Raw genomic sequence first — 23,740 nt, forward strand, 5'->3', positions numbered from 1 at the left:
CTCTAAGCAAGGTAAACCGGTGTTACCTGGGCATGCAACATCGTTACAAGGTGGTGAGTTTAAGAACAGTTGTATTGTTTGTCAGTACGAAATGTTGTATGTCCTTTGCAGTTGTCAATTTATTTAAGAAATGTGTAGACTTGTACTTTGTACATTATTTATGCTTGTTAAATATTTTTCCTTTTCGAGTTATGTATGTTTTAGCGTTTATTACAAGGATGCTGGTGCACTTATTGAACCGCGCTATTTTTAAGTAATATTTTCAAGTTAAATTAAAGTTTCACAATATCTTTTTTGTCGGATCTGTACGAGAATGCTTACCCCCTTATAATGCATATTTTCTACCCTTTTGTTTAGGTTTTTTTTGACGATTATCGTAGATTACAAACTTAAATATCATATCAGCAGAAAAAAATTTAAAAAAAAAAAAAAATTAATGACTTTTAAGAAGGGGGTTTACTTTCTCGTTATGACATCACGTGACACGTCGGTAAAGAAATGGACAGTAAGTCATGTAGCAATGAAGTAAAACAATATAACAAGAAAGTGAACCCCCTTCTTAAAAATTATTCATTTTATTATTTTTTCTGCTAATATGATACTTTAGTCTGTAATCTATAATCATTGGAAAAAAGTTTTAAAAAAGGTGTAAAACGCGTATTTTTAGGGGGTGGGCACTTTCATATAGGTCCATCCACTTGGCGTTTATTAAACTGTAACATGAAAGTACAGAATAATTACAAAACAACCTCCTCTCCCCATGTTAAGAATGGGTTTCTAAATAATAACGTTATTAGGCACTTCTGCATGTCAGTGACATTAGGCACATGTGTGCATTTCAGTTTCAAGAAGAAACAGATTTAGGGTTTGTGCTTTTGGGGCACAATCTAAGAAAATAAATAATTCAACACAAGCTGCTAAAACAACGAGCACAACAACTTCAATAAATGTAACAAAGAAAAGAAGGTTTATTCTGGCGAATGTTCACAGGAAGAAACTGGACTCTGGCCACCTGATGCTGTCATGGTAGTTATTCCCAGTGGGAACTGTCGATACCGGATGAGATGACAGAGATGGAGAAAGTGAGGAAAAGGGTCCGATCTGCTTGGCATCTCTCTCGGTAAGGAGGAGTTTTTTTTCCTTCAAACTGGAAGCTGTCCGAGTTCCTTAGGGGAGAGAAAGGATTAATGTGCCGCACCCCTGATTGGTCAGTCTGTGGCCAAATCACACAGTGGAGAGGCATTGATTTGTAAAAGAAAAAGTCCCATTTGTTTCTGCTACATAACCCCCTGCTTAGGCTGAAAGCCGACAGAGAAAAAGGTAGCATAACAAATAGCGAAAAATAAAAATGTCAATTTATTATATTTATTTTTCGTTTTTACGAAAAAAAAAAAAAATGTTCTTACTTTTCTGTAAAAACTTTGAGGAATATTTGCATCGTATTTTGGAATAAACCGTTCTTTTTTTTTTTTTGGAAAGAAGGGAAAAAATTTTTTGTGTTTTTTTTTTTAACGGAAATACAAAGTTTTACACAGTCTCTTCGGATAATGTACCCGTCGACCACTACCTGTAGTGGTGACATAATTGTCTTCACGTGGAGCATTTACTTCAGGTGTATGCGTATCTTGATGCTGTGTGAAAGTAGGGGGAATGTGTGGCTCGTGTGTTTTTGTATCTAGAAAGGCTTTTTTTTTTTTTACTCTGTCAATAGAGACAGTTTCTCTTTTACCACTGATATCTAGGGCGAAAAGTTTATCAGTACGTGAAAGCACGCGATAAGGGCCAGTATAAGATGAGTTAGGGGGGGGGGCTTTCATGCCGTCTTTTCTGAGAAAAACGTGAGTCCAAAATGAAATGTTCTTTGGGACCAATGATCTTATAGTCTGTTCCCTAGTGTGCATCAGTGGGAGCTTACTAAAATAAGCTCGCAGTCTGTCGACATACAGAGCTGAATTGTTTGTTGTTAACTCTATCGAGGTCAGCATTTGACCTGGCAATGATAGAGGTATTCCATAGACAAGTTCGGTTGGGGAGTATCCCAGGTCCTCTTTGATCGATGCACAACAACCAAGAAGGACAACCGGTACATATTCGCTCCATCGCTGTTGGTCAGGGTTAGCACGTAATGCTGCTTTCAATTGATGATGGAAGCATTCTATCATCCCGTTAGAAGCTGGGTGATAGCTTGTTGTCCGAATCCGTGTGATCCCCAAGATCTTGGACAGTTCCCAAAATAGGTGAGATTCAAACTGTACACCACGATCCGTGGTGATGGTGGTGGGAACTCCATAATGCGATATTCAGCCTGATATAAGGGCTCGCAATACGGACTCAGCCGAAATGTCTGTGAGGGGAATGGCTTCAGGCCACCGTGTGAAACGGTCTATGCAGGTCAGGATATAAGTAAATTCCTGACTGACTGACCAAGGTCCAAACAGGTCGATATGCACATGGCTAAACCGAGCGTCTGGGGTGCTGAATGTTCCGACGGGTGCACGGATATGCTTGTGCACCTTTGACTTTGGCAGGATACACAGGAACGTGTCCAGGCAGTGATATCACGCCTCATATTTGGCCAGAAAAATCTAGCTGTAATCAGCTTCACTGTGGCTTTGCATCCGGGGTGTGCCAGATTGTGTAGGGTGTCAAAAACAACTCTACGGTGAGTCAATGGAACAAATGGACGAGGTGAATCCATTGAAGTGTCACAAATGATCTGTGTGTCCGAGGTAGGGCAGAGTTTTTTTTCTCAAACCGGAAGCTGTATAGCAAGCCCCACTCCCCCCAATGGTTTACTTCTGCTTGTGCAGCTGCCATTTGTCAAAGGCAGCATGCGTTCCGCAGATTCAACCGACATAAGTCCAGCTCAAATAAACAGAAGTTTATAGAAGCTAGAAATAATTGTAAGAGAGTGATAGACACAGCTAAGTCAGATTACTCTGAAACCACCAGAAAGCGCATCGAAGCACAGAAATTAGGAACCCGGGATTTTTGGAAAATCTACAACAGCGTAGTTAATAATGGACAGTCAATTATTCCCCCACTAACAAACAATCATGAGGTTGCTTGCACGGCAACTGACAAGGCTAATCTGCTTGCCAGTCGGTTTGCCTCAAACTCCACACTGAACTCGGTACACCACTCACTCCCTGATTTTCCTCTGCGAACAGACGCCACACTTGACGACTTGAAAATCACCCCTTCTCAGGTACATGCTATTATAAAAAACCTAGACACCTCTAAAGCATGTGGACCAGATCTCATCCCGGCTGTGCTATTAAAAAAATGCTCTGCCGAGGTTGCTCCAGTTCTGTCCAAACTTTACAATAAATGCCTTAACGAATCTTGTTTTCCCGACTGCTGGAAAACCGCCTCTGTGGTACCAGTCTTCAAGAATTCTGGTGAAAGAACTGACCCACTAAATTATCGCCCCATTAGCCTCCTCCCGATTTTCGCCAAAATATTTGAGTCCTTAGTTAATAAAGCCCTAGTCCAGCACCTAACAGCTGCTAAACTCTTGACTGACAAACAATATGGATTCAGGCAAGCCCGTTCAACAGCAGATATCTTAACTGTAGTTTCTGAACGTATATACCGTTCATTGGATAAAACAGGGGAGGGTAGAGCGGTGGCCCTTGATATATCTAAGGCTTTTGACAGGGTATGGCACGATGGTCTTCTAAGGAAAATTAGATCATATGGAATCACTGGAAGAATTCATAACGTAATTAAATCCTTCTTAAGTAATAGAAAAATCAAAGTTGTCCTCGACGGACGTACATCCAAACAATATGACATAAATGCGGGAGTGCCTCAGGGGTCTATCCTTGGACCTCTATTGTTCCTGATATTCATAAACGACCTCCCTGATAATATTGTTTCGGAGATGGGTATATTTGCCGATGACACCACTCTCTATAACAGATATGAGGGGAAAACAAATGAACACATATCCAAGAAAATGGCAGAAACACTAGAGGATGACCTCCAATCCGTAGTGGAATGGGGACAAAAATGGTTGGTCTCATTCAATGCTGCTAAGACTAAGCTTGTTTCCTTCAATAACTACAAGAAACCTTCTCTACCACCAATAGCAATGGCCAAGAACACATTGCCTGAAAGTACTTCTTTTAAACTCCTCGGCCTAACGTTTACAGGGAATATGAACTGGAATAGATACATTGAGAGCATTGCCAAGGCTGCTGCAAGGAAGGTTGGCTCCCTCTACCGTGCTAGAAAACTACTTACGCCTGCCAGTATCCTATACCTCTATAAGGCAACCATTCGCCCATGTATGGAGTACTGTTGTCACATCTGGGCTGGTGCATCTGCTGCTTGTCTCTCGCTCCTGGACAGGGTTCAAAAAAGAGTCGCAAACCTGATAGGTCCTGAACTGTCATCTGGGCTTCAACCTCTGTCCCATCGACGAGATGTTGCATCCCTCTGCCTGTTCTACAAATACTTTAATGGTGAATGCTCTGACGAACTGCAAACACTTGTACCTCCCCGACGTAACTACCCCCGACAAACCCGACAAGCTACTAAGTCTCATCCCTTTACAGTGGAGATCCCTAGGTGCAAGAAAGCCTTTTACTCCAATAGTTTCTTCCCCAGAACTGCGGGTCTTTGGAACTCCCTTCCGGGATTCTGCTTTCCCAACTGCAATGATATGCAGAAGTTCAAGTGTAATGTTAACAAACATCTTTCTACTCTTCTCCCTTCATAATGACCCCGCTAATTAATTCCCTAATAGTAGCCCCCTGCTTCAAAGTGGCACTGTACCTTGTTTGGGGTGAAAATTGAATAAAAAAAAAAAAAAAAAAAAAAAAAAAAAAGCTGTCCGAGTTCCTTAGGGGAGAGAAAGGATCAATGCGCAGAACCCCTGATTGGCCAGTCTGTGGCCAAATCACACCGGGGAGAGGCATTGATTTGCGAAAGAAAAAGTTCCATTTGTTTGTGCTACACAGATGTCACTTGTCAGCCAAAGAACAGGGGTCGATTATTCTTCCTTTTCTAAAAGTGCAAACTAAAATTATATTTTCCTACATTTTTGTACAATCTTTTTGTACAAAAAAATTGTCTTAAACCTCTATAAATGTTACATGTTTTTTTAAAATATATTTTGCTACATTGGTGCTAATGTACTTATTGATCCGTGCTATTTTTGAAATAGTATTTTCAAGTTTGATTGAAGGTTCATGATATCTGTTTCTATTAAATTGTAAGGTTAAAGTACAGAATAGGTACAAAACACCCTCCCTTCCTCATGTTAAGAATGGCTTCCTAAATAACGTTATTATTTCAGCACGGATCAATAAGTGCACTAGTACCGCTACATTTTTATACAACCTTACCGTGAAAAAAAAAAAAAAAAAAAAGAAAAAAAAAAAAAAGTACTCATGCAGAGAGTGATCTGTGCTGAAATAATAACGTTATTATTTTAAAAGCCATTCTTAACATGGGGAGGGGAGGGTGTTTTGTACCTATTCTGTACTTTAACCTTACAATTGAATAAAAAAAACATATCATAAAACTTTAATTAAGCGTGGAAATACGATTTTAAAAAATAGCGCGGATCACTCTTTGCATTAGCACCAAAAAAAAAAAAAAATTCTAAAAACAATCTATAATTGTTTAGTGTTTTTATCATACTTATTTTATTTTCAGTTATAAAAAAATTAATACATTAAAATAATATTTTGATACATTTTTTTATACAATGTTTCGATGTTCATATTTTTGTGTTATTTATTTTGTTATTATATATTTTTGTGTTATTTATTTTGTTATTATATATTTTTGTGTTATTTATTTTGTTATTATATATTTTTGTGTTATTTATTTTGTTATTATATATTTTTGTGTTATTTATTTTGTTATTATATATTTTTGTGTTATTCATTTTGTTATATATTTTTGTGTTATTTATTTTGTTATATATTTTTGTGTTATTTATTTTGTTATATATTTTTGTGTTATTTATTTTGTTATTATATATTTTTGTGTTATTTATTTTGTTATTATATATTTTTGTGTTATTTATTTTGTTATTATATATTTTTGTGTTATTTATTTTGTTATTATATATTTTTGTGTTATTTATTTTGTTATTATATATTTTTGTGTTATTTATTTTGTTATTATATATTTTTGTGTAATTTATTTTGTTATTATATATTTTTGTGTTATTTATTTTGTTATTATATATTTTTGTGTTATTTATTTTGTTATTATATATTTTTGTGTTATTTATTTTGTTATTATATATTTTTGTGTTATTTATTTTGTTATTATATATTTTTGTGTAATTTATTTTGTTATTATATATTTTTGTGTTATTTATTTTGTTATTATATATTTTTGTGTTATTTATTTTGTTATTATATATTTTTGTGTTATTTATTTTGTTATTATATATTTTTGTGTTATTTATTTTGTTATTATATATTTTTGTGTTATCGTGTTACCATTACTAGAATAGTTATTTTCTGTTTCAATTCTTAAATTGTCAAGGGTTTTATAAAACTGGCCCAAAAGTGACTGTATTTTATTTCCTGAAAAATAATTTTTTGCATTTAAACACATGCAATTAAAAAAAAAGTTTTTGGTCTTTGGCCGAGAAAACACTGTATTTTATTGTTTACTAGCGGGGGTACCCGGCGTTGCCCGAGTGTTTGTTTCCGGGACGGGGGGGGGGGAGTTTTAAAAAATGTTATGGTAGGAAGGATCAAACCCGGAGTCATGAGTAAAAGTAGGAAAATAAAGTGTGAAAAAAAACAAACAAAAAAAAACATCTGCAACGTTAACAGTTCGGCCACCAACAAAAGTCCATTCCAGTTGTATAGGAAAAAAAAAAAAAAAAAAAAAAAAACGACTACGGTAGGTCGGTGCGAACGTGAAAATATAATGTGAATTGTCCAGCACGCTAACCACTACGCCACAGAGCACTGCAGCTTAGTTTAGTGATTTTAAATAACTTCACATGAAAGAACTACGAAGCCAAACCGGTGTTCTCTTCTCAACTGTTCCTTGTGAACGATCCCCAAACGGTGTTAAGTGGTGGCAGGGGGAGGAGGAATTTATTAGAGAGAAAATATTTTACCACTTCCACTGATCTTAACCGATTTTAGCCGTGACTTCTCAGCAGAAAAAGTATAGAAATCTAAGATTATCGAGGAATTTGAGAAATAATAAGCCTATAACACACCTCAGATATTGTTCTGCCGTTTGTGCATATTATATTTGCATAAAATATCTTGATTTTTAATCCTATTAATGTCAAAATCACACGGGAAAAAATGAGTTCATTTTATTTATATAGAGAAGATAAGTGTATTTAATTATTAATTTGAAAATGCACTAGTTTTAAAATAATCCTCGTAATAATTGTCTATCGCCTAACCGTGGCCATTGTACTTTATTCTACGTCAACAAGTTACTAACTTTAGTAGAACGGCCTTCTATTTACGTAGCCCATGCTCGAAAACGATTGATATGCGCATTTACTAAAATAAATATACAACAAATAAATTAGGTAAGGGAAGTTATTCTTCTATCTACCTGGATAAATTTTGTGTGCTTTAATTTATTTTATAGCGTTTATTTACTTTGAGACAAAAAAGTAATGTCATTAATTCCAGTCTATTGAATTAAAACAAAAAACAAAAATTGGTGGTTTTGTTGGATCCTCAGTAATCGCTAAAAAATAAAAAAAATAAAAATAAAAATACTAGTAAAACACTGCATTTTTGCATGATTAATGATATTTATTGGATGGGGTTATTTTCGATTTTTAAGCAATTATCGAGAATCGAAATCGCTATTATGAAACCGCCAATGTTTTTCGTTCTCACTCAGACTTGGTACCAATTTTTGGCGATTCAGAAGCATAGATGACCATACCGGTGTCGAGTGAAAACTTAGGCTCTATGTGAAAATATTCTGATTACGGACTTTAGGTACCTCCACGGCGATGTGTAAAACATCAGGTTTTACCGCGGCTACCGAGAGTAAAGAAGGCTGATGCACATGACAGCGTGACGTCATTATCAGATTCACTTGTAGGGATATGATCTAGGCTATCAGCAGCAGTTTCGTCTAGTTTTCAGTTTGCTGTCTAACATGGTGTATTCTTGCGTTGTTACAAATTGCCGGGGAAATTACCTAAAAGGCCCCAAAGTACATATATTTTCTTATCCTAAACTTTCTCAATTTGGATATGTGCCATTAGAAGGGAAAATTTTATTCCAACCAAATATAGTAAAGTAAGTGATATTATTTGTTAATAATTAAACGTATATTGAATTAGAACTGTATTCAAGTGATTTCATAACGTTTGATAACATTGTTAATATAAATTAAAGAAACAATACTATTTATTGCTAATACAGCAAATATTATGTTGATATCTTTAACTGTTTACTTTCTTATAAGGCTAAAAAGTCTATCAGGAAGGTTGAAAATTTAATTTTGTTTTAAAATTATAAACAAATAATTTTTACATGAGAATAATTGTCAAAAAGTTTTTTTAATAATAAATAAAACCTTTCATTGAGTATGTCTAAATATTTGAAAGTTCTATATTTTTTTCTAAAGTCGGTTTGAAAATTATTCACCATGCGACTATTAATGAAATTAGCCGTGACTGAGCGTTATATATTAAAATTGATTGTTTCTTTTTAGAATTATAAACAAGTAATTGTTACATGAGAATAATTGTCAAAAATATTTCTTTTTAATTTACTTGCCTCCCCACAAGGACACAGTTAGACACAAGGTCGGTTTTTAATGTAGGAAAATTTAGCTCCCCAAAGAGGGGCACTCTGGATAGGAACAAAAATAAAATAAAAATTGTCTCGGTCATGAAGGATTTCTCCTCCACTGACCGAGGACAGAACAAATGAAGTGTAGCATCAGAACAGATACTACACTGTGATTATTATTGTAAATGTTTGTTTACTATCTTTTCTTATATTTTAACAATAGTTTACATTATGGTATGAATGTTTTCTTTAATTATGTTTTTAGGTATGTAAACATCATTTTTGGCCTGAGGATGTAATAAAGAAGTCAAGATTCGATGATAAAACGTGAAATAAACACGCAAGATGAGAACATTAGTCCGAATAATCTCTAAAGTTCCAAAAAATAACATGCAACCCATGTGATTTTTCTCTAAATTAAATTAAAAAATATTTCTGCACTAGTAACTTTTATTGTTTGTATTTAAATTATTTGTTTGATTTCAATTTTTTGTATTTTATCGTTTGTTTTCATTCTTAAAATTATTTATCGATGGTTTTCACTTTTAAAATTATTCATCGTTGGTGTATAATATGTTTTTTAATTCTTTGTTCCCTAAATTCATAATTCAGTTTTATCAGTATTAAATTGTATATTGCTTTAAAATTACTTAATTTTACATAGATAATATTTATATTTTATATTGAATAAAGTTCAGTTTAAGTAGTAATCGAACTGTGTTCCTTTTTCTTTTTAAAAATGTTTTATTGCTCTTTTTCAAATGGCCCTCATATAGTACTGACAGTCTGACAAATCTTACCTACATTGCCTGCATGCATTTTTCAGTTAACAGGCCTTCTTACTCTTGGTGGCCGTGGTAGTACACATTTTAATAGTGACGTCATCATTTCGTGTGTTTGTGTTAATTTCTATGGATAAGCGTTCGCGTTATAATTATTAATGGAGTAAGGGGTTTTTTTTGCTATGGAAAAAAAAATAATATAAAACTTACCTTTTGTAAAACAAATACATTTTTATTAACGAACTACAGACTAGAGTTAATAAATGAAATTAATTTTAGCGTCTTCTGTTGACACATGTATTTAAAAATAATGTTCTTTACAAGCCTCCGTACATTTTGGAAAAAAAAAAAAAACGCTAAACATAAAGACCACCCTCTATCAATTTAAAGAATAAAATCAAAACGGATTTTTTTAAGGTTGATTTTGGATTTACAATTTTTATTATCTCAATAGTCTTATATTCGTTTATATGAATATATTTTTTTATTATTCGAAACTTGTTATTAAAAAAATCCATTTAAACTTCATATCGCGTAATATTTGAATTTAATATCATTTAAAGCTTTTTAAAAATAATAATTTTTTGGAATTGATTTTTTTTTGTTGTTGTAATTCGGATAATTATATTACCGAGAAAAAAATTATCCAGAAAGTGTTGGGTTTTTTGGGGGTTTTTTTTTAACATAATATTGAATTTATGTCCAATTTTATTTACAACTTTGTGGTAAGTGAAATGAATAACAGGATTTTATAAAATTACTATTTTTTAATTATTTGATCTTTTCAGCTTTAAAAAATGTTGAAACTTTTAACCCACATTTATTTTTCTTAGTTTTCAGACCATGAAATGGGGGGGGGGGGGTTAGAACACCTAAAATATATATTTCCGCTAATATATTAAACGAAACCTACTTTTAATATCTAAGTTTATTTAATAATGATTGAATATCGAAAATTTCAGGAAAATATGATTATTATTTGATTTTTACAAAATTTTAAAAACATGGGTGTGTGAACGAAACGAACGGCTTAAAAAACGTCACTACATAGGAACGTTGTTTTAAAGCGTCGATAATGTAAACACGATTTTTGTCTCGCATTTTCATTATTTTTGTATGCTGTAAAAAATTTTTTTTTAAATATCAGTTTATTTGAAGCTTTTTCTGTTAAATGGTAAAAAAAAATTAGGATGATAATATTAAATTAAATTACAATTGCATCGTGTTACATATGGGGGGGGATTAAAACTGGCGCGCGTTGGAGGTACCTAACGGACTTGTTTTAGTTTAAAATAGATAAGCAAGTTAACAGTAACACGAAAGAAAATATGTGAAACTTTTAAACGCGTTTTTTATTTATTTATTTTTAAGGTATTATTTTACTTTAAGGCCCGTCTCACGTTCGTATATGACAAAATATTTTTTTGTAGATTTCGGTGTGCGAAAAACGAATCCGCAAACCGTTTCCGTCACAAAAAAATAGTTTCATGATATGAAGAAATTACTTTTTCGAAAGGTGAGTGATCACTTTTCCATGTAAATTTAACTTAAAATGAGCAGCAGCAGCAGCACCCACTTTCTGGCCACCTGAGAGAGAGAAAGCATTTTTTTTGTGTTTATTGGCTAAAAAGTTTTTTGTTTGATTTCTTTTGCATGGTATTAACCCCTTAACTCTGGGACTATTTTCCATTTCACAGCCTAGCCTTCGTTAACGCTACGCACGAGCATAAACGAACGCTGTTACAAATTTCTTCATATCAATCATGAAAACTATTTTTGATATTTTTTTTAGATTAAGTCCAGGTCCACAATTTTCTTTTAAATGACAACTTAAATTGGTTTTCGACTATGCTGAATACGAAAATCGCATTGAAATTTTGCAGAAATAAGTAGTTATGGAGATTAAAAAGTTATATTACGCATTGTTTTCTTTGGCGGCCATCTTCTTTACGCACGTGCTCGCGCGCCATAAAAAAAATCTACTCATCTACGACTACACACACTGACTGCACGTGCGTAAAAAAGATGACCGCCAAAGAATACAATGCGTAATATAACTTTTTATATCTCGATAACTACTTATTTCTGCAAACTTTCAATGCGATTTTCGTACTCAGCATAGTCGAAAACCTATAAAAGTTGTAATTTAAAAGAAAATTGTGGAGGTGAGGTGGACCTAATCTGAAAATGTACCCTATTTTATTTTTGCGACGGAAACGGTTTGCAGATTCGTTTTTTAGCACACCGAAATCTACAAAAACATATTTTGTTATATACGTACGTGAGACGGGCCTTAATGTAAATTTTTATCATTTTTAATATATTTCACAGATTTATTAAAAACTAAAACAGGAAGTCCGGTTGTGTAATCGGAACAATTTCACATCGAGGCTAGGCTTTCAATTGACACCGATATGGTCGCACTTAGGGTCGCCTATGCTTCTGAATCGCCAACTCAATATTTGGGTTTATATTACTGTACACAGATTCAAAAAAGTTGTCAAAAAACAAATATATAACAAATAAATGTTATCAAAGGCAAGATAAGTTACTTTTCTTCCAAACTGGATGTATTTTTTGTGTTTTTATTTAATGTAACATATTTATTCAGCTCGAAAAATATACAATGTTTACCGATGTATTGGAAAATTCAAATTGCGCCCGACTCTCTCTTTACCACGGTAAGTTTGGGAAAAGGTGTTATAAATAAATAAAAAAAACTAGACAAAATACTGTTGGAAACTCGCTCAATATATGTTACCGTGACATAGGTTGACATATATTCGGTGGGTTTTTTTTATAGTATTTCGTCTAGTTTATTATTTATAACACCTTTTCCCAAACTTGCCGTGTTAAAGAGAGAGTCGAGCGCCATTTTGTATTTTCCAATACATTGGTAAACACTATGTTTTTCGAGCTGAATAAAAATGTTACATTGAATAAAAAAACAAAAAATACATCCAGTTTGGTAGAAAAGTAACTTACCTTGCCTTTGATAACATTTATTTGTTATATATTTGTTTTTTGACAACTTTATCGAATCTATGTGTAAACTTTTTGACTCCCGTTTTGTTTTGTTGCCTATTGTAAAACATGCATTTTTTGTTGTTCAGTCACGTGGTGACTGGCGAGTTGATTTTTGTAAATCGTTGCAGTCAAACTTGCATAAATAAAACTTGATGCAAAACATTGCAATAAATAATGTTTTAGCAAATTTGTTTAGCAAAAAGACGATGTTTAAATTAAAAATCATAGCATGTTGCAAAGTAAACAATTTAATACTCATATATTCTTTAATCCTAAACAACTATATACAATAGCAGGCAATGCCAATGAACTACACTGTATACATAAAGCAATAAATAAATCTTTTTACTTACCTCTAAGGTCTCTACCGATGATAAAAACAAAGATTTTTTTAAGGAATTAAATAAGAAAAAAAAAACTTATACAGAGAAGATGGACAATGACTCTCTTTGATGGCGTACACCGGCAGACTGCGATTGCGCATGTGCAGTCAGTGGTTTTTGATAACCGGAAGTGAGCAGCAGCAGCAGCTGGTGTGGTGTTCCTCATTATCAGTCGGAAAGATGAGGAAAAAGTGTACTTCCATTTCTTGTTCTCTTTCGGCGGAGGAGAAATCCTTCACGACTGAGACAATTTTTATTTTTGTACCTTTTCTCCACGTTAAAAAAACGACCCTGGTGTCTAACTCTGTCCCGTGGGGAGGCATAGTAAATAGGTACATCTGTGCCAAATGTATTTACAAGTTTATAGTTATCACTTGTTAAAAACAAAACACACTCCCTTCAAGTCTGTTGAGTTAGAACGAAAAGAAAATCTGTCGAAAATGTTCTACTCGTATTGTCAAGCAAGCACTTTTGGTGCTAGTGCAGAGAGTGATCCGGACGTAAATAATAACGTTATTATTTAAAAAGGCATTCTTAATATGGGGAGGGTGTTTTGTACCTATTCTATACTTCAACCTTACAATTGAATAAAAAAAAAACATATCATAAAACTTTAATTAAACTTGGAAATACGATTTAAAAATAGCGTGGATCCGTCTACTCTGCAGTGCAGATGGCACCGCACTTTTAAATGTTGATAACTTCTTCAGAGTTTGAACTGAAATGATTTTAGATGGGTGGCCGGGCTGGCCGGCCTATTATGAAAAAGATATATATTTTCGTTTTATTTCATTTTAGTAAGAAAGATAACGAAATAGTAATTCGTTCTTACTAAAAATGATAACGGGGGAAATGCATCTTTTCTCGTAATAATAAGAAATAAATTTCGTTTTCGAGTTCCGGTTCGGGGGTTAAGTTTGATGGACGCGGACAATTATTTTAGCGGTGATTTGGCCAGGGTATTCCGATAGTCACATTTACCTTATTATTTAGAAACCCATTCGGTACTTATACAGTTTAATGACGACATTAAAAAATGGAAATATTGAAAAAAAAATTTTTTGTACGTACCTGTTATAGACTGAAGTTCTTCGAAAAAAAATTTCACTTCATTTGATCAAGTAGCTTTGTTTTTACAGCGAAAAACAATTATTTATCACGACGACGTCAACGTGCCCATTTTGGAAATGTACCTAGCAGAATACCTCCATTTTAGGCCAGATTTCGCAATCTAGCCTTTTTTTTTTCGCCAGAATGAGATGCGCACATCACATCTGCAATTTTTTTCCGTTTTTTTTTTTATTTTTAAAGCAGAATACTATTGAATATGCCAAGAAATTGAAGAATGCAAAGAACTGAAAAATTTTTTACGCGATCATTTTCGAAACATGCGCAGTAGTGTTTACCGATGTATTGGAAAATTCAAAATGGTGCCCGACACTCTCTTTAACATGGTAAGTTTGGGAAAAGGTGTTATAAATAATAAACTACACAAAATACTATTGAAAAAACACCGAATATATGTCAACTTATGTCACGGTAATATATATTGAGCGAATTTCTAACAGTACTTTGTCTAGTTTATTATTTATAACGTCTTTTCCTGAAGTTACTGTGTTAAAGAGAGACTCTGGCGCCATTTTGAATTTTCCAATACATCGGTAAACACTGTATGCTTTTCGAGCTGAATAAACATGTTACGTTGAATAAAAACACTAAAAACATATCCATATACAGTAATACAAACCCTAAGTTTTTTTTTTTTAATTCGAAAATTTCGGTTGCACATTTCTAATTTTTCTAATATTTTATTCTTTTTATTTTCTTCTGTTACAAATTAAAAAAAAAAAAAAAAAACACTCCAAAAATGGCATCTGTCTTCGCAAAAAAAAAAAAAAAAAAAAAAAAAATTCTCATTCTGGTGGAAAAAAAAAAGGGCTAGATTGGCCTAAAATGGAGGTATTCTGCTACGTATGGAGGTATTCTGCCCTTAGGGAATTCCTGGGCGCTGCAATAACATTTCCAAAATGGCCACGTTGACGTAGCCGTGATAAATAATTGTTTTTCGCTGTAAAAAAAAAAAAACTACTTGATCAAATGAAGAGAAATTTTTTTTCGAAGAACTTCAGTCTATAAAAGGTACGTACAAAAAAATTTTATTTCAATATTTAACAGTTTTTTACGTAAAAAAAAAAAAAAAAAAAAAAAAAACGACTTTATTATTGGCTTATAAGGAGCTTTCACACAGGTCATCAAAGATCTCTCCTTGAAAACAGCCTCTGGTGTTCCCTGGAAACTGAGTGACAACAAGTCTCCCCAGATTTCCAGTACTCTCCACCTCTTTCGATAGTATTTGCAAATAAATTTGCATTATCACAACAGCTGCTTGCCATTGATTTCTTGTTGGCAGCAGCTATTGGTCTTCACTGGAATTTGAGTGGCAATAAGCCTCCCTAAGATTCCAGTTCTCTTCGCACTTTTCCAGCAGAGGTCTGGTAGGTGTATCAGAATTTTTGTAGGAATTTTTGACACCTCTAACACGAAACTGCAAATAAAATATAAAAAAAACTAGGACTTTCTCATTTAAAGGTGGGTTGTTTATTTTCTTTATGGATTATACTTCCAAAATAAATTATTAAAGTTGTTTTATTTTTTAAAAAACAGTAATGAAATTAATTGAATGTTACGAGTTCAGTATTTTTCAATTTTTAAACTTTAAAAATCTATCAAAATTTTTCTATTGATTCTATTTTTACGATATTTTCAGGGTCAATGTGAAATTTTATGCTCTTTCCAATAAACCGAATATAATACTTTAGACAAACGTTTTTTTTAATTCACGCACCCCACCCCACCCCCATTTTGAAATGTCTATTAAAAAGTAAATAATTAATTTACTCACCAAAGTTTTATATATCAAAAATTGAAGATAAAAGATCAATAAATAATATATTCAAATTTAAAACAAAAAACGTAGTGTTTTTTAGAAATTTACCTGTAAAGTCCGAAGTTTTAAACCTTTAAAAAAAAAAAAAAACACGTTGTTTGTTTGTTTATTTATTTATTTATTTATTTATTTATTTATTTTAATGAAACCTTGGTCCTTGCTCATTTAATTGAAAAAAAAAAATTAGGGCTTGAATTACATTTTTCGAGGAGTTATAAGCTTCGAAAGAGAGTGGGTTGAATTATTCAATAGTTTTCACAAAATTTCTGATACTGCTAGAGGTCTGGTCAGTTGCTCTTTCCTTCTTCTTCTTGTTGTTGTTGTTGTTGTTGTTATTGTTATTCTTATTATTATTATTATTATTATTATTATTATTATTATTATTATTATTGTTGTTGTTGTTGTTGTTGTTGTTGTCTTTCCTTTTCCAACTTTTTTTTACCAAAATCTTTTGAAAAAGATTCATTCATTTAACGAGATTTTGAATAAAACAATGAAAATTATTTTAAAATAAAATAGAATCATTAAAACAAAAAAAATACTCATAAATTTTTGGGGGTGAATTTTTACATTAGGTCCACCTCCACAATTTTCTTTAAAAACGTTAAGAACAGTTTTCAGAATAAACACTCCTAATCTCTCCATGTTAAGAACGGTTAAAAATTGTGGAGGTGAACCTAATGTAAAAATTTACCCTTTTTTTACCAATAAAAAAAATACTTCTATGGAGCTGTTCCCCTCAAATATATATCAAGCTGGAATTTAAATTAAAATTCTTGTGAAAAGTTATTATTTTTATTATTAAACTCAAAATTTAACTTAGTTTATTTCAGTATAAGTTGTAACTAATTGTGAAATACGAAAGCGAGCACACGCATCCCAAAATACGAAACCACTAAACTAGTCCTAACAATTACTTATAACCTCAAGACTAACTCTAAAAACCACGTACTTAACCGAAAGCAATAACAAGACTTGTAAATGAGGCTTATGACGATGACTTCATGCGGGCTTTAAAACGCATTTTGTTTCATATCTGGATTTCGCATTTTTCATTTCCCAAGTGACGTCAGCTTTGGGCAGCCATGGTTTCTACTCAACCTATGATTGTCAAGATTGCCAATCAGCAAAAGATACCGTAAAACTTGAATTTAACTTGAGAACAGTATCAAAATAATATGGTACCTTTTTGCATAAGTACCAAAAAGTCTTACTATACCACTGTAGTTCTTCCACGTTTTAATTTTAATTAATCTACTCTAGTTCTGTTTAAATAGAAAAAAATATCTGGGCAGGTGCTACTCGGCGTGCCCTATCCAGCCTTGATAAAGTTCGAAACCGGTTTCGAAATCTAGTAGGTGATGCCCTTTTCTCATCCCTGCAACTTCTTTCCCACAGAAGAGATGTTGCAAACCTGTCTCTGCTCTACCGTTATTTTCATCTCAAGTGCTCGACTGAACTCCAATCCATGCCCATCCCCCTGGCAAAACTTTCACAAAAACACTCAAGTAGCTACAACCACTATATACAATTTCCTCCCACTCTCTATCTATGCCTAAATCTGAATGCAGATCCTATGAACAAAGCTTCTTTCTCAGAACTGTCTGTCTGTGGAACACTGTTCTGCTGTCCTGCTTCCCGAATACAACATGGTAGCATTCAAGTCCAATGTAAACAAGTTCTTGTTGAGCTGTCCCCATAAATAATCTAATTCTACCCAATTCACACCATTAACGATTACTACACTACCACCTTACATTCATTAATTCTTATGCTCGAGTAGCCTTCGGGCCTTGATAAGTGGTGACTCCCAAGTAAAAAAAAAAAGGATAAGTTAGGCATAAAAGATTCACCTACACAGAAGAATAGTGTTCTAAATTATTTCCGGATGGCGAACATTATTTAAATCGACACAGTGTTTGAAGTTGCGTTCCTATACCTGTATAAGGAAATGTATTCTGATGAACGCTTAGTGCTTGTAGAAATGTCTTCTATAGAACTAAACATTTAATAAATAGCTTTATTGGTTATCTTTGTCAGTAAGAATAAGGAAACGGGTTCGTCATTAAAAGAGTTTCTGTGTACAGACGTTGATGATTATGCAGGCTTGTTGAAAGAGAAAAATGTTCAGTGGATACACTTTGAAGTTGGTAGTTGTAGCATGCGTCTATGTATGGATGGGGACAAAAGATTAGAGAGTTCTCTGTTATAAGAGTATGTGTGTTTTTTGGGTGAAAATGGAATAAAAAAAAATAAGTAAATAAAAAAGTAAATAAAAAAATAAGTAAATTAAAAAAATAAATTAAAAAAATAAGTAAATTAAAAAATAAATAAAAAAATGAGTAAATAAAAAATAAATTAAAAAAATAAGTAAATAAAAATAAATAAAAAAAATAAGTAAATAAAAAATAAATAAAAAGAATAAGTAAAAAAAAGTAAATAATAAATAAATAAATAAAAAAAATAAGTAAATAAAAAATAAGTAAATAAAAAATAAGTAAATAAAAAGTAAATAAAAAATAAGTAAATTAAAAATAAATAAATAAAGTAAATAAAAAATAATTTAATAAAAAATAAGTAAATAAAAAATAAGTAAATAAAAAATAAGTAAATAAAAAATAAATAAATAAAAAAATAAGTAAATAAACAAGTAAATAAAAAAAATAAGTAAATAAAAAATAAGTAAATAAAAAAACAAGTAAATAAAAAAAATAAGTAAATAAAAAATAAGTAAATAAAAAAAATAAGTCAAACCTCAGACACAAAGATCCAGGTGAGTTTGGTTGAGTCCCAAGTTGACATGGTGGTGACAGTACTATTTCATGTGAAGTTGTTGTCAGTCTAGGAAAAAAAAGAGAGTGTGTTGCCGGCATAACATTTTATAAACTTGGTCACATGACTGAGAGGTGGCTTCTGATTGGACATACCAGGAAGGAAGTGTATTTCAAAATGTCCAGTCGCGAGAATTTGCTCCTGCTTATGTTTGTTGCAAATACGTCTGCTACAATATTTCTTGATTCAATTCTGTGTTGCAGGAAACATTGCGTTTTAAGTGTGCTCTGAGCTGATAAATTGCCTTGTTAGTAATTCTTCCTGACTGAGGCTTGTCAAGAAGTCCAGGTAGATTTGTGATTTAACCTTTTGTGGCCAAGTATAAAAAGTTCATATAAGGTTCCCAAATAATAAAACAATTCAAAGATCCCATTTAAGGGAATATACCACAGCAGTCATGAGTTCCTTTCAAATGCCGCCCGTGGATGGATGGATGAGAAAAGTCTTCTCTTAAAATTAGATTCTCGACAAGACGAGACCATAAAACAAAAATAAAACAGGAACTAACAGTTTTCACCGAAATGAATTTTGGTGCCTAATTTCATACTTGCGTAAAGGAAACTTTTGGAACTCCCATGAGTCTTTGCTATAGAATGGTCAGAAGTGCTTCCAGCTAGGCCGATCACAGCACACTCTCCGAAGAGGAGCAAAAAGTAATGATTATTCATTACTTTTTGCAATACTTGTACAAAAAGATATCCCTCCATCTGTTAAATTCTGTAAGTTTTTCATTAAATGTTTTAACTTTAAGTAGTAAAGAATATTACATTTTATATATATATATAGCTAACTAGCAGGGAGACCTGATGTTGCCCCGGATTGAATGATGATCAACGAATGTTTCACACTCCCATATTTTTATTAACATCGAAATCAGTGAACTCACACATTTTTTCAATCAAATTGATTGATTTCCTGCTTTAGTTGAGGACCCACAGCAGTGCACTGGGAGACCTGACGTTGCCCGGGATTGAATGATCAACAAATGTTTCACACTCCCATATTTTTTATTGTCATAGAAATCGGTGAAATCCACCATTTTTCAATCAAATCGATTCATTGTCTGCTCTAGTTAAGAACCCATCATGGTCCACCAAGAGGAAGCTCACAAGTCTCTCGCTATAACTAATTTCGCAATACATTGTAGTCTACATTGCACTGTAGAGAACCTTCCGTTGATTTTATAAAAAAATTTTTTTTTTATTCAATTTTCACCCCAAACAAGGCACAGTGCCACTTTGAAGCAGGGGGCTACTATTAGGGAATTAATTAGCGGGGTCATTATGAAGGGAGAAGAGTAGAAAGATGTTTGTTAACATTACACTTGAACTTCTGCATATCATTGCAGTTGGGAAAGCAGAATCCCGGAAGGGAGTTCCAAAGACCCGCAGTTCTGGGGAAGAAACTATTGGAGTAAAAGGCTTTCTTGCACCTAGGGATCTCTACTGTAAAGGGATGAGACTTAGTAGCTTGTCGGGTTGGTCGGGGGTAGTTACGTCGGGGAGGTACAAGTGTTTCTAGTTCGTCAGAGCATTCACCATTAAAGTATTTGTAGAACAGGCAGAGGGATGCAACATCTCGTCGATGGGACAGAGGTTGAAGCCTAGATGACAGTTCAGGACCTATCAGGTTGGCGACTCTTTTTTGAACCCTGTCCAGAGACAAGCAGCAGATGCACCAGCCCAGATGTGATAACAGTACTCCATACATGGGCGAATGGTTGCCTTATAGAGGTATAGGATACTGGCAGGCGTAAGTAGTTTTCTAGCACGGTAGAGGGAGCCAACCTTCCTTGCAGCAGCCTTGGCAATGCTCTCAATGTATCTATTCCAGTTCATATTCCCTGTAAACGTTAGGCCGAGGAGTTTAAAAGAAGTACTTTCAGGCAATGTGTTCTTGGCCATTGCTATTGGTGGTAGAGAAGGTTTCTTGTAGTTATTGAAGGAAACAAGCTTAGTCTTAGCAGCATTGAATGTGACCAACCATTTTTGTCCCAATTCCACTACGGATTGGAGGTTATCCTCTAGTGTTTCTGCCATTTCCTTGGATATGTGTTCATTTGTTTTCCCCTCATATCTGTTATAGAGAGTGGTATCATCGGCAAATATACCCATCTCCGAAACAATATTATCAGGGAGGTCGTTTATGAATATCAGGAATAATAGAGGTCCAAGGATAGACCCCTGAGGTACTCCCGCATTTATGTCATATTGTTTGGATGTATGTCCGTCGAGGACAACTTTGATTTTTCTATTACTTAGGAAGGATTTAATTACATTATGAATTCTTCCAGTGATTCCATATGATCTAATTTTCCTTAGAAGACCATCGTGCCATACCCTGTCAAAAGCCTTAGATATATCAAGGGCCACCGCTCTACCCTCTCCTGTTTTATCCAATGAACGGTATATACGTTCAGAAACTACAGTTAAGATATCTGCTGTTGAACGGGCTTGCCGGAATCCATATTGTTTGTCAGTCAGGAGTTTAGCAGCTGTTAGGTGCTGGACTAGGGCTTGATTAACTAAGGACTCAAATATTTTGGCGAAAAGTGGGAGGAGGCTAATGGGGCGATAATTTAGTGGGTCAGTTCTTTCACCAGAATTCTTGAAGACTGGTACCACAGAGGCGGTTTTCCAGCAGTCGGGAAAACAAGATTCGTTAAAGCATTTATTTAAGTTTGGATAGAACTGGAGCAACCTCGGCAGGGCATTTTTTTAATAGCACAACCGGGATGAGATCTGGTCCACATGCTTTTGAGGTGTCTAGGTTTTTTATAATAGCATGTACCTGAGAAGGGGTGATTTTCAAATCGTCAAGTGTGGCGTCTGTTCGCAGAGGAAAATCAGGGAGTGAGTGGTGTACCGAGTTCAGTGTAGAGTTTGAGGCAAACCGACTGGCAAGCAGATTAGCCTTGTCAGTTGCTGTGCAAGCAACCTCATGATTGTTTGTTAGTGGGGGAATAATTGACTGTCCATTATTAACTACGCTGTTGTAGATTTTCCAAAAATCCCGGGTTCCTAATTTCTGTGCTTCGATGCGCTTTCTGGTGGTTTCAGAGTAATCTGTCTTAGCTGTGTCTATCACTCTCTTACAATTATTTCTAGCTTCTATAAACTTCTGTTTATTTGAGCTGGACTTATGTCGGTTGAATCTGCGGAACGCATGCTGCCTTTGACAAATGGCAGCTGCACAAGCAGAAGTAAACCATTGGGGGGAGTGGGGCTTGCTATAGTATTTCCGTGCGGGAACATGTGCTTCAATAGCAGTTTTGAACCATTCAGTTGTCTCATTTGCACACTGTTTCGCTGAATGAGTAAATATATTTTGCCATGGGGCATTTCTGATGAGCTCCCTGATGGCTTCCCAATCAGCCTTTTTGTAATAGATCGTTGTTTTGAGTAGTGGGTCTTCAGTTTTAGGGCGAGAATTTAGGCTGATTTCTACCATTATCACAGCGTGATCAGCATTCCCAAGTGGGCTGTGGGCATTTGTTGTACAGTCATTGGGAACCGTTGTCAGAAAGAGATCTAGAAGTGAGGCATGTTGATAGTGCTGGTCTGGGAAACGTGTCGGAAATGTAACCAACTGAGATAGGGAATGAGATATAGAGAAGCTATGTGTTGCGCTACCAGCTACGTCTGTGTGATTTGAGAATCCTAGCCAGTTACTGTGGTGGACATTGAAGTCACCAAATACATGTATTTGTGCGCTAGTATCGAGGGAGAGTGCTATATCTATGCTGTCTGAGACTTTGTTTATTAGGGTACAGTCTTGGTTTGAGGGAGAGCGGTAGAGAAAATACAAGTAGCTAATATTGTGTTGCATATTTAGTCTGAAGCACATAAAGGCCTGGCCCTCTGATTCTAGTTTTATTTCTCTAGTTAGGGGGAGGGTGTTTCGAATATAGACTCCAAGTCCATGCATATGTCTGTCCGAGTCCTTATGGTAGAGTGGGAGATAACCAGGCATGTTAAAGTGGTTAGAGGGAATGGAGGAGTGAAGGTTAGTTTCACTTAATGCTAAGATATCCGGGGTGTTTACAAGGAGAAATGACTCAACATCATCTAAGTTAGTTCTAAGCCCGCGGATATTAGTAAATGCAAGCCTCAAGGGAGGAGGCACGTTGGTTTTCTTTGAGTTTGGTCCTGGTTTAAACGTAACTTTTGCTTGAGCTGTCATTTCATTTTATTTTATTTAAAAGTTTCAGTTAGGGTGAGTGAGTGAGGGGGTGCTGGACAAGTAGTTGTGCAGAATACCAGACATGCAATACAAGTAGACCATCAGCTGTCCTCACCCACAGGATTGTGGCCTCAGGAAAGCCCACCGGGGATGAGTGCAGGGTCCCTTTCCATGCGCGACATGGCACTACAAACATCCCGATATTTTACAACTGTTGATGGAGCAGCCGCTCTAAGCGCTACCAAAGAGTTAGGGCTCCTGTACTATCAGTTGGAAACAGCAGCCAGGAACTGTCAATCCGGTACCCTCAATCCATTAGGCAAAGCCAGCCCAGTCCAACTGCACCGACATATATGGCACTGAAGCACCCCACTGTGTCCAGTTTAGGGGGATGGGATGTGGCGGGAGTGGGGAAAAGCGGCGTTCATTGCCCTAGTCAGGAAACAAGGTCAACCACTGGGTGATTCAGACGAGTCCCTGTGATAGTACCTCTACGCCTGGCCAATAGGCAAAGAAGGAGTATGAAAGCCGGGCGATAGACAGAGTCTATCTCCTCCTTAAGCAGTTTAGGTTTGCCAACCGGTGATTTGTTTGAGTCACCAGCTCTAGGAAGGTTGTCGTCCAGGACTGAAGAGACCTCCCTCCCCTAGGTTTAGTTTCAGAGTTTTCCTTCTCCTAGACGGATGACCTGGGAAGACCTACGGGTCCATCAGCTCCGAGGGGGTTCGCCCCGCGCCTGGGTCCTAATCCAGGTATTTCTGCGACCCCGCATGGGTAGTTAATATTTATTGGTTATTTAGGTTAATATCTCCTGGAAAAATCGGG

At 34.6% G+C, this 23,740-nt stretch overlaps 1 protein-coding gene across 1 annotated transcript in view; it reads right to left on the minus strand.

The window, feature by feature from the left end:
• The window catches only part of LOC145285793 (transcription initiation factor TFIID subunit 12-like), a 38,345-nt gene extending 25,286 nt beyond the window's left edge, over positions 1-13,059 (minus strand). The window contains exon 1 of the mRNA XM_080134164.1: positions 12,925-13,059. The gene's annotated coding sequence lies outside the window, so the exon portion shown is untranslated. The remainder of the gene's footprint in view (positions 1-12,924) is intronic.
• Between the last annotated feature and the right edge of the window lie 10,681 nt (positions 13,060-23,740).

Source organism: Euprymna scolopes, chromosome 10 (assembly GCF_053919585.1).
Source record: "Euprymna scolopes isolate OS-2025 chromosome 10, ASM5391958v1, whole genome shotgun sequence".
Classification (NCBI taxonomy): Eukaryota; Metazoa; Mollusca; class Cephalopoda; order Sepiida; family Sepiolidae; genus Euprymna; species Euprymna scolopes.